Source organism: Terrapene carolina, unplaced genomic scaffold (assembly GCF_002925995.2).
Source record: "Terrapene carolina triunguis isolate 2854851 unplaced genomic scaffold, T_m_triunguis-2.0 Scaffold211, whole genome shotgun sequence".
Classification (NCBI taxonomy): domain Eukaryota; kingdom Metazoa; phylum Chordata; order Testudines; family Emydidae; genus Terrapene; species Terrapene triunguis.
The window spans coordinates 18,914,413-18,927,852 of NW_020664562.1; the positions used below are offsets into that span (position 1 = coordinate 18,914,413).

The 13,440-nt window shown below is 43.4% G+C and overlaps 1 protein-coding gene across 1 annotated transcript in view; it reads right to left on the minus strand.

Annotated features, from left to right (window-relative positions):
- The window catches only part of LOC113407468 (putative ferric-chelate reductase 1), a 41,962-nt gene extending 37,366 nt beyond the window's left edge, over nucleotides 1-4,596 (minus strand). Inside the window, exon 1 of the mRNA XM_026656030.1 lies at nucleotides 4,557-4,596. The gene's annotated coding sequence lies outside the window, so the exon portion shown is untranslated. The remainder of the gene's footprint in view (nucleotides 1-4,556) is intronic.
- Nucleotides 4,597-13,440: the final 8,844 nt, after the last annotated feature.

The following is a 13,440-nucleotide window of genomic DNA, read 5'->3' on the forward strand; positions in this document are numbered from 1 at the left end:
ATCTTTTTATCTTTAAGGTTTTAGGGTTCACACGGGGAGGGGCGACACACACACCCACCCATACATACACCTCTTTCACACGGGGGGGCTGACCGACTGACCCTCCCCTCCCTTCCCAGCACTTTCCACCCTCCATGCCTGCCTGGGCCCCTGGGACGGACCCATCTCTCCTGTCTTCCCGAGGCTGTGTGTGTGTGTGTGTGTGTGTGTGTGTGTGTGTGTGCGCGCGCAGGATCACATGCCCCCTCCCCAGATTTCTGTCAGGTTCAAACCAGAATGTCGCCAGCAGCAGCCTTTTGGCACTGTGTGGGAGGGAAGGGACAGGAGTTGCTTCCAGCTGCAGGGGAGGAGGAGGTGGAAGGGATGACCTGGCTCGTGTCTTTGCAGAGCTCATCTCTTCCCCCCCCCTCCCCCCGCCCGTGGCTGGATGCAGCTTGTCCCTTCCTGCCCACACAGTGTGGAAAGGCAGGTAACCCCTCCAGGCTGCTGCTGATCATCTCCTGTCCCCCAGCTATAGCATGGGCTGGAAAGGGTTAAGCCCTAAGGATGCATTGTACACTAGGGCTCAGGGAACCTGACTGCAGGGGCTTCAGTGAACCAGGCCAGAGAGATGGCTCAGCAGGTGAGGGTGCCTAGGGGTTGGAGCAGCCCCATGCTCCCTGGAGGGCAGGACCCGAGGGGGGGAGGGGCAGGTGAAGAGGGTGCTAAGCTCCTGCCCAGGGGCCTGCTGTGGAGCTTGCAAGTTCAGGGCATGAACAGGCTGGAAATCGCCCCTCCCCACCCGTCACTCCAGAACTTAGCTGAGGGGTTGAGAGGCTTCCCTGTGCCAGCGCTGTGTGGGGTTTGGCACATGCAGGGCTCGCCCCCTCCTGGCCAAAGGGTCTTGGGCTTTCCTGGGGTGTAAGCCCAGCCAGAGGCAGTGGAGGAAGGAAGGAAGGAAGGAAGGAGCATGCCAGCCAGGCTGTTGGTGAGCTGAGCACTCCGACCAGGGGCCGGTTCTCTGCACAGCACTGGGAGCGGGATACGCTCCACCTGTTGGCGGGGGCGGGGGGGATATGGAGGAGCAGCAGGGCTGGTAGGGGGGAAGGGGCAAAACAGGGAGAGGACAGCGAGAGGGGGAGCATGTAAAGGGCCAATGAGTGGGCAGCAGAGACGACATGTAACTGGCCCGCTGCCTGGTGCCTGCCCACACTCATCAGCCACCGCAGCTCACAGCACGCAGCCAGTGCCAGCTGGAAACAGGACAGTGGTCAGGGCCCTGCTGGCCAACAGCCGGCACGCAGCGGGGGCTGCGCTGACAGACCAGTATGGGGGAGCAGCCAGCCCTATGCGCTGCATCTTCGCCCCACCACTAGCCTTGCACCCCCACCCCCATCAGCATCCACTGGACCCCCTCCCCACACACACACTCATTGCTAGTGGGCTGGTGAGCAGGGATCCAGCAAGTAGCAGGATGCTCCAGTACTGATGGAGGGAGACAGAAAATACAGGACAAGTTGCCTGTTTTTAAGGAAGTTAGGACACCTGCAGGAGGGCTTAAATAAAGGACAGTCCCTTTAAAAACAGGACATCTGATCACCCTATTCATAAATTATCTGGAAAAAGGGGTAAACAGTGAATTGGCAAAATTTGCAGGTGATACAAAATTGTTCAAAATAGTTTAATCCAAAACTGACTGCAAAGAGTTACAAAGGGATCTCACAAAACTAGGTGACTGGGCAACACAATGGCAGATGAAATTCAATGTCCATAAATGCAAAGTAATGCACATTGGAAAATATAATCCCAACTATACATATAAAATGACAGGGTCTAAATTACCTGTTACCAATCAAGAAAGAGATCTTGGAGTCATTGTGGATAGTTCTCTGAAAACATCTGCTCAATGTGCAGTGGCAATCAAAAAAGCTAACAGAATATTGGGAATCATTAGGAAAGGGATAGATAATAAGACAGAAAATATCATATATGGCCTCTATATAAATCCATGGTATGCCAACATATTGAATACTGCATGCAGATTTGGTCACCTCATCTCAAAAAAGATATATTGCATTTAGAAAAGGCACAGAGAAGGGCAACACAAATAATTAGGGGTATGGAACACCTTCTGTATGAGGAAAGATTAAAAAGACTGGGGCTTTTCACCTTGGAAGAGATGACTAAGAAGGGGGATCTGATAGAGGTCTACAAAATCAAGAATGGCGTGGAAAAATTGAATAGGGAAATGTTGTTTACTCCTTCACATAACCCAAAAACCAGGAGTCACCCAATGAAAGTAATAGGCAGCAGATTTAAAACAAACAAAAAATATTTCTTCGCAGTCAACCTGTGGAACTCCTTGCCAGGGGATGTTGTGAAGGTCAAAACTATAACAGGGTTCCAATAAGAACTAGATAAGTTCATGGAGGATAGGTCCATCAATGGCTATTAGCCAGGGTGGGCAGGGATGCAACACCATGTTTTGCGTGTCCCTAGCCTCTGTTTGCCAGAAGCTGGGAGTGGGCGACGGGATGAATCATTTGATGATTCCCTGCTCTGTTCTTTCCCTCTGAGGCACTTGGTATTGGCCACTTTGTGCTAGATGGACCATTGGTCTTACCCAGTATGCCCATTATGATGTTCTTATATAGAACCCAGATTTATCTGCCTTCTCCCCCTCCTCCCCTTCCCCGACTGTAACCCGCTAGACCCCACTCCCCTACCAGAGCTGAGAGAGACCCCAGGAGTCCTGATGGGGTCTCTCTCTCTCTCTCCAGAGTTATTAACAAAATAAGAATATACATTAACATTTTAAACCTAACCAGTGTCCCTTAAGTGACTTGCCACAAGATGTCAGAACATGGTAGTATTAGAGCTGAGTGGGTCTAATATTTATTTATTTTTCTTTCTTTTATATAGGAATTAGATACAGTGCTCCTATCAGCTAATTGCTAAGTTATCTGCCAAAAAAACTAGAGTTTTCAAGTGCCTAAAAGTATCCCCTGGAATCATGGTTAAAGTCTGCCTCCCCCCAAATCTGAAATGGCATCCCTGCCACAAGCCCTCTCCACTTTCACCTTTCAAAAGAAACGGAGTCATGCATGGATTTGCAAAACTGCAAGTGACCCCTGAAGAGACGGCATCAAAACAGCTCTTAGGGTCAATCCAACAACAACCAAAGCTGTTCAGGAGCCCAGTTTTCCCCTTTCAGTATTGCCCCCACAGTGATTTTCCCACTTGCTATCAGCAAGTTTGCTTCCTTGCTTGTTCTGTTGTGTACTTGAACTTGCCTTGTGTGACATCCTGGTTACTAAAGTGGACAATATAAAAGTTATAATTAGCCGGAAGCACCTGTACCTTACACCCAAGCAGTGTTTTAAAATTAATCTTTTTTTCGCCATTAGAAGTGGACTTTGCCACATTGTGAGACGAGTTTATTCCTTTGATCTCTGATGCACACAACTGCACTTTGATACAAACTGGAGACTCAATCAACCCATACACACACTTCAGTTTTAACATTTTAGTGAGCACAGGCCTGATCCTGAGGTACTGGGCACATGCAAGTCCCACTAAAGTCAACAGGTAAGGAGTGCCCTCACCTTCCAAGAGCCACTCAGGACCTCCCAGGATAGAGCTCTCAAGCATTCAGAGGAAAAGCCCATAAGCTCTGAAGCTGGCATCACAACACAAGACCAGGGCCGGCTCTAGGCACCAGCAAAACAAGCTGGTGCTTGGGGCGGCACATTTTTAGGGGCGGCATGGCCGGCGCCAGAATGTCGCCCCTAAAAATGTGCCCCGGCCGCCCTAGCTCACCTCCGCTGCTGCCACGGCGCACGAAACAGCTGATTCGCGCGCCGCGGCGGCTCGGGGTCTCCCCCTCCCTCCCAGGCTCTCAAACCTGGGAGGGTGGGGGAGATCCCGAGCGGCCGCGGCACGCGAACAGCCGTTTTGCGAGCCGCAGCTCCCCCTCCCTCCCAGACTTGAGAACCTGGGAGGGAGGGGGAGATCCCAAGCGGCCGCGGCGCGGGCGCCGCTTCTCCCCCTCCCTCCCTCCCTCCTAGACTTGAGAGCCTGGGGGGAGGCGGCAGGGCTGGGGATTTGGGGAAGGGGCGGAGTTGAGGCGAGGCGAGGGGGGGGGGCGGCCAAAATTGTTTTTGCCTTGGGCGGCAAAAGTCCTAGAGCCGGCCCTGCACAAGACAAACCCAGCTCCCCATCCTCGAGGTTTAAACAAGACAAGCTGCATCTGCTTTCCTTACAGCCCCGAAATGCTCTCTGGCTGACAAGCACTTAGCCCGCTGCTGCTGCCTAAGCACACAACGCGTGCTCAGATCTACACCGGTTCATGGACTTGCGTTCAAACCGGCCGGTCTAGATGCGAATCCAGATGTGTGGACCGCTACTCATTCAGATCCCTGCTCCCTTCAGCAGCCCTCAGATACCACAGCTGTGAGGGATGGACAGACAGACCCCACTGGGTCTTAGCAGCCCCCCATGGTGCTGGACTGGCACTAACCGCCGGGGTTGCCACCAGCAGCCGCTCTCCCGCCCGGGGCTGGCCCCGCGCCTCTTACCCCTGCCCGGCTGCGTCTCTCCCCTTGGTTGCCGCGGGCTGCAGACTAGCACGGCCCGTCTGGGGAGGACAGACGAGGGGCCCCAGGGCGGCGGAAGCTCCGCGAGCGACAGGCGTGGCCGGAGCCGGCGGAGCCGCATTCCAGCCGGTGAGGTACTGCCCCGCCCGGCCGCAGGGACCGCAAGGAGCCGCGCCTCGTCGGCACAGGCAGCTCGGGGGTGAAGGGCGCAGAGCATCGCGCCTTACCCCAGCCCAGCACGCCCAGGCCAGGGGAGGCGGGAACACCGGGCTGCTGGGCGCAGCGTCACCCCCGCAGGGGCAAATGTGGACCCGAGTCCCATGCTTGGCACGGGGAGCGACACAAAGCCTCTAACCGGAGGGGAGGGGGATAGGCTGACCAGACAGCAAGTGTGAAAAATGGGGACAGGTTGGGGGGTAATAGGCACATATATAAGACAAAGCCCCAAATATAGGGACTGTCCCTATAAAATCGGGACATCTGGTCACCCTAGCCGGGGAGCCAAGGGGGGGGGGGAACCAGTCTATCCCCACCGCGGGAGAAAACGCTCCTGCACCGTAGTGCTGTCGCATGGGGGCGCCACCACCCAGGGTAGGGCTAAAAGCTAGTAGGAGGAAACCACAACGCTAGAGCAGAGGCCCTGTCCTCCAGCCAGAGGGGGCCCCTCCTGCGTTCGTTCCAGGGGGCAAGGGAGGACCCCTCCCTTTCGGCCCGACAACCAGGCCGGGGATATAAAGGAAGGGAAGGGATGCCACGTACTAGTACAATACGAACAAAAGGGAAAACGCCTTAAGCTAACCTTGCCTCAGATTACAGTACGCAACCTCGAGGCTAGACAATAGGAACGAATCATTAGAAAGGTCATTTCTTTAGGGAACTTGTTATAACACATTTGTTAGAATTTATATGGACAAAATCGCTCAATACGTAAACCTAGCCATTATTTTGATGTTTATTACAAACTTAACAGGAGCTGGACTATACAAAAATGATCTTTGCTCTAATCCCAGTTCCCCTCTTTGCTCCATCTGAGCCAAGTACTCTTATCAAGTACTATTAAGATAATAGGCAAACACTTTGAACTCGAATAGTTGATTAGTAGCTATTTATGAACTATGCCAGATTTTTCAGGCACCTATTTTCAGATTGCTATAAGCCTGCAAAAGGTTTAGGAGTGCTGCCGCTAGTCAAGGTATAGCCTACAATAACTTAATGACAAGAGCTGGATAGACAGTTTTCTGATGGAAGATATTTAAAAGCATAAGCATTCCACTGGAATGTGACAATTTTGTGAAAACCTGATGGGAACTAGGCAAGGTTTCCCTGCACACCTGCTAGGAGTCTGGGGTAGCATAGGGAGACTCAGAAAAGTTTCAGAAAGGTCACAAAATGTCACTGACTTTTTCCAAAACAAAATTTTGAGATTTCATTCCAATTTGGAACTATTGTTTCTGAAATTTCAGAATTTCCCAAGGAACAGGAATTCCAGTTTCTGTCTGCTCTATTAGTGACACTTTGTCAATTAGAAAGGCAAACTCAGGTTGCTTAAAGCAATTGCTTCAGTACAGTTAGAAAGGACTGAAAAAAAAAATCACCTTTATGAATTCACACTGAGGGGGCAGAGTCCAAATAAAAACCTTGATATATTGAGGCAGGCTCTACATAAGTCAAAACAAGTATGAAATTTCCTTTATCAAGACATGCAGGGGAATAAAATCTATTCCCATGTCTGTGTTTCAATGCGAAGGCCACAATTTTAGGGTACGTTAACACCCCTTCCCCTGGCCCCCCCGCCAGAAAAACAAACAAACCCTCCAGACATTACCAGTATCTGTAAAATGTGGGTAATGATACCTTCTTTGGAAGAGTACCTGTACTTTGAGATCTACTATTACATACATTTAGGTCCACTGTGCTGTTAAATGTCACCATGTCAAATAACCAATCTTCAGGGTTGGCCTTTCAGCCTAACGCCAAAGATTGAGCCCAACGCTGAGGCCAGGTCAACACTACAAAATTTTGGTGGCTGAGCAACGGCACTGGAGAGGTGGTGGGAGGGAGAAATCACACTGAACTCAGATAGGTTTGTTGGCAAAAATCCTTATGTTGGCACAGCTTATAGCAGCAGGAATCTTTGTGCTGGCATAGTTTAGGGTAGTTGGGGAGATGGTTTAACTACACCAAATAATTCTTGCTGCTGGTATAAGCTGAATCTACACTAAGGGTTTTTGGCAGTATAGCTGTACTGAAAACTAGTGATTGGTCAGACCCACAGCATCTTAGAAACAGCTCAAACTATGTCTCGATTATTCAAGTGGGAGAGTGGGGCAACAACCAGAACAGAATAGCTGCTGCCTCCCCTGAGGGCATAATATACAAGAATGGGGCATGAGCAGGGCCCTACCAAATTCACAGCCATGAAAAACATCAGAGAATGAAATCTAGTCTTTTGGGTACTTTTATTCTATACTATACAGATTTCACTGAGGGAGACCAATGTTTCTCAAATTGGGGGTCCTGACCCAAAAGCGTTGCCACAAGGTTATTTTAGGGGGGTCACAGTTTTGCCACCCTACTACTGTAGGGGGTATGCTCCCCCCCACTCCTTTTTGGGTCAGGACCCCTATAATTAAAACACTGACCTTTCAGATTTAAATAGGTGAAATCGTGAAATTTACCATTTTAAAAATCCTTTGACCGTGAAATTGACCAAAATGGACCCTGAAGTTGGTAGGGATCTAGGTATATCAACTCTTCTCTCCCTCTTCCAACAGCCTTGTCACAGGTGGTCTTTCCCCTGTTGGTCCAGCTGAACATCCCCCAGAGCTGAAATGGAGGGAGGGGGGGAGAATGTATTGTCAAATGAAAGGAGGGTTAAGTAAACCAGGTCACACACAAATAGTTTTCATAAAATTAACAACAAGACTTCGAAAACTTTTCATTGAAACATCAAAAAGCTGGTTGAACCCCCCCCCCCCGCAAATTCAATTTGACTAGCTTTAACAGTAACAGGAATGTCACATGATTTACGTTAACACTGAATTTTTGGTGTTTTATAAGTAAGATTTTGATGGAAAGACTACTGAGTTCAACATCATCACAATAGCATCCAGTGCTTACTAAAAGAAAAGACCTCACTATTTATAGGGAGATCGTGAACATATTAAGGCCTGCACAGGGGTTCTGTGGAAACTGTTTTCTTGATCTTTTTGCAGGATCGGAGGCTTAGCTGAGTAGAATTACTTTTGCAGCACTGAGTGTTTTCAAGATTCCAGTCATCCATTCATAAGTGGTCCTATTCTTACTTGAAGTTATTCCTTGCATGTGTCCTCTGTTTAGACTGCAAAGTGATATTATTTATGAAACACTATTTTCCAACAGATATACTGCAGGTCTGTAGTGAATGCAATATTAAAAAAGTTGTAATATGAAATGGTCAGCACATCGGAATGAGTTAAGGCTGCAATAACCTTATTCTTATCCCTATTACTCTTGCCTTTGCAGCATGCTTATATTTTGACTTTACAATGTATCCGTTTACATTGTCTCACTGCAAAGGTACACAATAAAATATTAATTTTAGTTGATCGGTTTCCATTAAGACAAAGATTTTCACAAGATAGGGAGCTTAAAGGTGTTCTCTCAGGGAGAGAAAGCACAGCTAACTACACCTATTGCCATAGTGAGTGGATGCGGAGATACACAAAACATATACAAATGTTTCATCATGGAAAACAAAGTACTAACCCTGGTTTAAGTTTATGGTATAAGCGTGTAATTGCATGAGCATTTAAAGTGAACTACAGAGTGGCATATTTCACATTGCTTAGTAACAGAACATGTAAACGAAAAAGATCTCTAGTATTTATAGCTGATACCTAAAATCTTTTTTATGTTTTTTTTTTTTTTTGCCTCTTCAAAAGAAAGTACTCGCGGCAAAGCTTTTGCCATGCCATACAATTTTTCCATCATTAAGGACCAAAGAATAATATTTTTACATTTGGTTCTAATTATAGTCACTTACATATTATGTATACTGTAAGCCACTCTCAACCACTACCTGTATATTCAAATGTGCAATAAAAAGTTATCTGCCCTTATGAGTAGTATGCCCAAACTTTAGTCAACAATACAAAACTTACACATATAATCAATTATACACATTGTATTTTTTTTTTTTTTTTTTTTTTTTGAGGGGCAGAGGGGTATTTTGTTGAAGGGTGTAGGGGGCAAAGAGGGAAAAGGGAGAAGGAGAAATACAAAATTCAATGGTCAAATTTTTTTAAATAAATTATATCTATTGCGTGCCCTTCAAGCAAAAGACAAAGTGAGAGGCAAATACTCTCAGAAGCAAATGGTCATTTGTGCTATCTTCCAGAAGAACTGCGAAGTATAGTTAAAGAAACCAATGCACAGCATCTAGCAGGATACAGTTCACAGGTTGGGAAATATTCACGAAAGGAAGTACATTTACTGGACAATGCCTAAAGGTGATACAACTAAGTCTGCATAGATGGCTCAAAAATAATAATAAAAGAAACAGAAAAAGACAAAACCCTCTTGATATTTAGCTTCAGTCAGGAACCAAAACTGTGAGGTTCTCATCAACCTTAAAAAGGGATTCTGCTTCCATTCTTTTGCCTCTCCACTTCTCTGTTAGAGTTTACTAAATGGAGATAGTGACTTTTACCTCACAAAGCTTTGGAAAACCATCTTTCTGATGGGCTGAGAAATAAGGCTGAAATGCAAGATAAACCAATGGCACATGTTTCATGTAGTCTTATTTCCATTTACTTGTGATTTAGGATTTGAATCACAAGTTTCTATATATGAAAAGACTAGTTAATAATTGTGCTCTTGAAAAACTGTATTAGTAACTGGACACCAATTCATACACAGTAATATGTTTTGACTATTGGTATAAGACTATTGTACAATATTTCCTGGATTCTCACATTCTAGCAGAAGTCATGATATAAAGAAAACTGTCTCCCAATTTAGCTTAATTACCTTATGGTAATCTTGCTTAGTTTTAGGGAAAGACCTCAGAAGGTTCATCTAACCTGTATCAGAAACAAAAACCCAAAGAGAAATTAGTTTCACCAACCACACAATTCCTACACTTCATTTTAGTGGAAATCTTCTTTTCTTTAGGTCAAAAGCTTATGTGACTGGGTATTTTCTTCCTTGGCAAAAGAACCTGAAGTTCACCACTTTCATTTACCATTTGAGACTTCACACAGCAACTTACATGGTGAAGATGTGTCCATTAAAGGGTTTTACAACAGCGTATGTTACAGACTGCTATCCTCATTGTTTTTTGGTAATTTGTAATAGTGTTGTTTCAATTTAGATATTTGGATTCAGACTTAATTCACTTAAGCACATAGGCATAATGGGTCATCATTAGCTAGATATTCATACGTAGCTATGTGTGAAAGAAGTGAACTACAGAATGATGCTTTATATCTTCAGCTTAAACAATGGAAATAAGCAGTTCATTTCTGCTGTTAAGTAAGAGGATTTCAAGATTTTCAAACAGCAACAATTGTAAAAAAGATTTTCCATTAACAGTTTAAGATCTAAAAATTACTGTTGTGGAACTCCAGTGACAAAAGTAAGAAAAACACAACTTTGTTAAATACTTTTATTTTATGCTCTTCACAGACAAATGAAGAATTACATTTTTCTAAATTCAGTAGTTGCTATGCTAGACAGACTCAATCTTTTTATTTTATATTACAACATGCAGTACTAGAATGATTCCTTGTTTTAAATATTTTCTCAAATTATCCATTTTTGATCAGTAAAAACCTATTAAAAGAATGAAAACATTAGAAATAATGCACATTACTTGAATTGACAAAAAAGATCTGGTGAAGCAATGCCAGTAGGTCTCTGCTCCATAGCATACAGACCAAGAAACAGATTGGTACATGGTAGAGGTACAAAGTTCACATTCAGTTTACCTACAAAAATAAGTAGGTAACTGACCGTAAGTTTGAGTGATTAAGTTTTACAGTATATTATACCATGGTGTTAGTGTCACTATGGTTCAGGATCAGTCAACATTTCTACATTACAGCCAGCTATTTTTAAAGGTGTTTATAACTTGGCTGTATACAGTATCAGGGGGTAGACATGTTAGTCTGTATCCACAAAAACCAACAAGGAGTCCGGTAGCACCTTAAAGACAAACAGATTTATTTGGGCATAAGCTTTTGTAGGTAAAAAACCTCACTGCATCTGAAGTGAGGTTTTTTACCCACGAAACCTTATGCCCAAATAAATCTGTTTGTCTTTAAGGTGCCACCGGACTCCTTGTTGTTTTTTGGGCTGTATACAGTTTACTTGGTGCTGAAGCCCAACAAAATAAAATGTTAGATCAACAGTTCTTCTCTCTTCCCTCTACCCCCCAAAATTAAATATAAGTCATACACTATTCATTTTTAATATGTTCAGAGGAAAATTCAAGAAATGTTGCCTATGACTTCCTCACTTCATTCTTAAGTTGTCCAGTCTGACCAAAAGCATCGAAAGTGTTTGAGATCAAAGCAAGAAGAATTGAATAGTAATTTAAAATCTAACTGTTCTTGTTTCCATGGGCAAAACCAGCCCATAATATATAATTTTACCTACTTTATTCTTAAAAGTATATATGTCACTAGAATCACATTTAGTTAATCAGTGCAGAAATAGCATTTTAAACATGCATCTATTTGCAAAATTCATAATTAGCATAATGTATATATCTGTGTACATCTGTGATTTCTCTTTTTAAATATTTTAATATTAAGCTAAAAATAAACTAGCAATGAGAAATGTGTATTATGTTCATGTCAACAGTGCAATTCACAAAACTTTTTAAAGTTAGCCATGATAGAATGGAAAGTTTTGAAGCATTATTTCTCCCAGATATTTCTTACATTTAGAGATTGTTATTGCAGTTAACATAATCCCAATCTATTTAGAACAATAGCTCTTCAAACTTCTTTCCAATTTCAAGAGAGCCTTACTGAATAAATCCCCCTCCCCCAAAGTTATCCCACTGTACACTTTCCAATTCTACCCACAGTAATGAAGAGCTAAACTAGAAATAAACCCATAATTTTATGGGAAAGCAGTAACTTCTTACGTTCCTTATGTATCATTATTAAATGTTTCAATAAAAAAACTGTCTGAATTTCCTCAAATGCACACACAAACACGTAAAATAGCATGCTGATTTATGACTGCATATAAATGTTCCTTTACTGGGCTGTTGCTGACTTTTCAACAAATACAGTTAGTCAAAAAACTGTACTTGAGAATGAAAATAATCTGGATCCTAATTTTGAAATCCTGATTACGAAAGGTATAAAGAATGAGATATTCTTTAAATAACAGAACAATGAATCATTTTCCTTTCAACTTATGTTTTTGTCTCATCTCTTATGCAATCTGTCAGGCTAGAAGACAAAGTTTCCTAAAGAATCCATTTCAAACTGCTCACAACCTGAGCACAATAGAAAATCTGAACGAGAAATTTCCTTTAAGCATCACTTCCAATTATTTGAACCCATATTAAGGAAAGTCAATTATATAAAAATTTAAGAACAACACACTAATAATACAGAGTGACCTATAACCAATTACTAAACTATGAGTTCTAGTCAACTAAAAACTCTATATCGGGAAAGCATGATATTGCCTCATGTACCCGAACTAGCATGTCACACAAATAAAAAACAGTGGTTAGATTAAAGAAGTGAATATGACCAAGTGATCTGAGTAGTGCAACTGTAACCAATGAAGTACCATAAATTTAAATGATAACCTGAACAAAATTAAACTCTGGCTTCTAGAAAATAAATCTCTGAAATCCATCACAAATAAAACTGCACTGGACTTTTAGCTTTAATCCGCTTGCCTAAATGCTTCTCTCAGCAGTTTGTTCTTAAATACACCTGTAACTGTATATTCTCATGAAGTAAGTAGATATGTGCCAACACCACATTTTAAATGTGTTGGGTAAATTTTAAAACATGAATGTAAAATATATATGAACGACAGAACAATAAGTAGGAGGGCAGGTTTGTATTTTCAATCTGTATTGTCAGCCCATTTCTTCTACAATGTAATGCTGTACTTCCTTTTGTGATGTTGAGGACATTACTGGTCAATCTAGCTGTTGTCTATTCATTATTTTAGGGACCGACAGAAGATTCAAATGGATACATTTCCCACTCCATCCATGTACCCAAATTTTTGAAAAGGTTGGATTGAGATCAGGTAAAGGTATGTGTGTGTCTGTATATTACAGAACAAATGCTTTTATGGAAGTAACATTCAAGGGAAGAATAGCAACAGGCAGCTGTCAGTACCCTTGCTCTTATTAGCATCACATCCGAAGACTTTGGAATCAGACTGCCCCCTTTCTGCAACTGGGGTGAAACCCTGACCCCGCTGAAGTCAAAAGGAGTTTTTCAATTGACTTCAGTAGAGCCAGAATTTCACCCCCCAGGGAAGAAGACTACTCGAAGCAAGGGCTGAAATAAATTTACAATTCTTTCAAATTCATCATTAAGTCAGCACCCAACCCTGTGGGCTCCTGGATCCTTTGACCTCACCTGATATATGTACAGGCCATTGCATGATAAAGTGTTTCTTCTGGTTTCCTACTGGTGGAACAAATTTGTTGACAGATGTACATTATTTTAAACCAAATTAAATTCAAGAAATACAATTTGGCCATATGGTCCACAACACAAAAAATAACTATAGAGTATCTCACACAGGATACATCCACGTCATTGCTCAGAATTACAGTCTTCAAGTTTCATTTAAAGTTTGTGAAGATATTAATTTACTACCATTATCTGTAAAG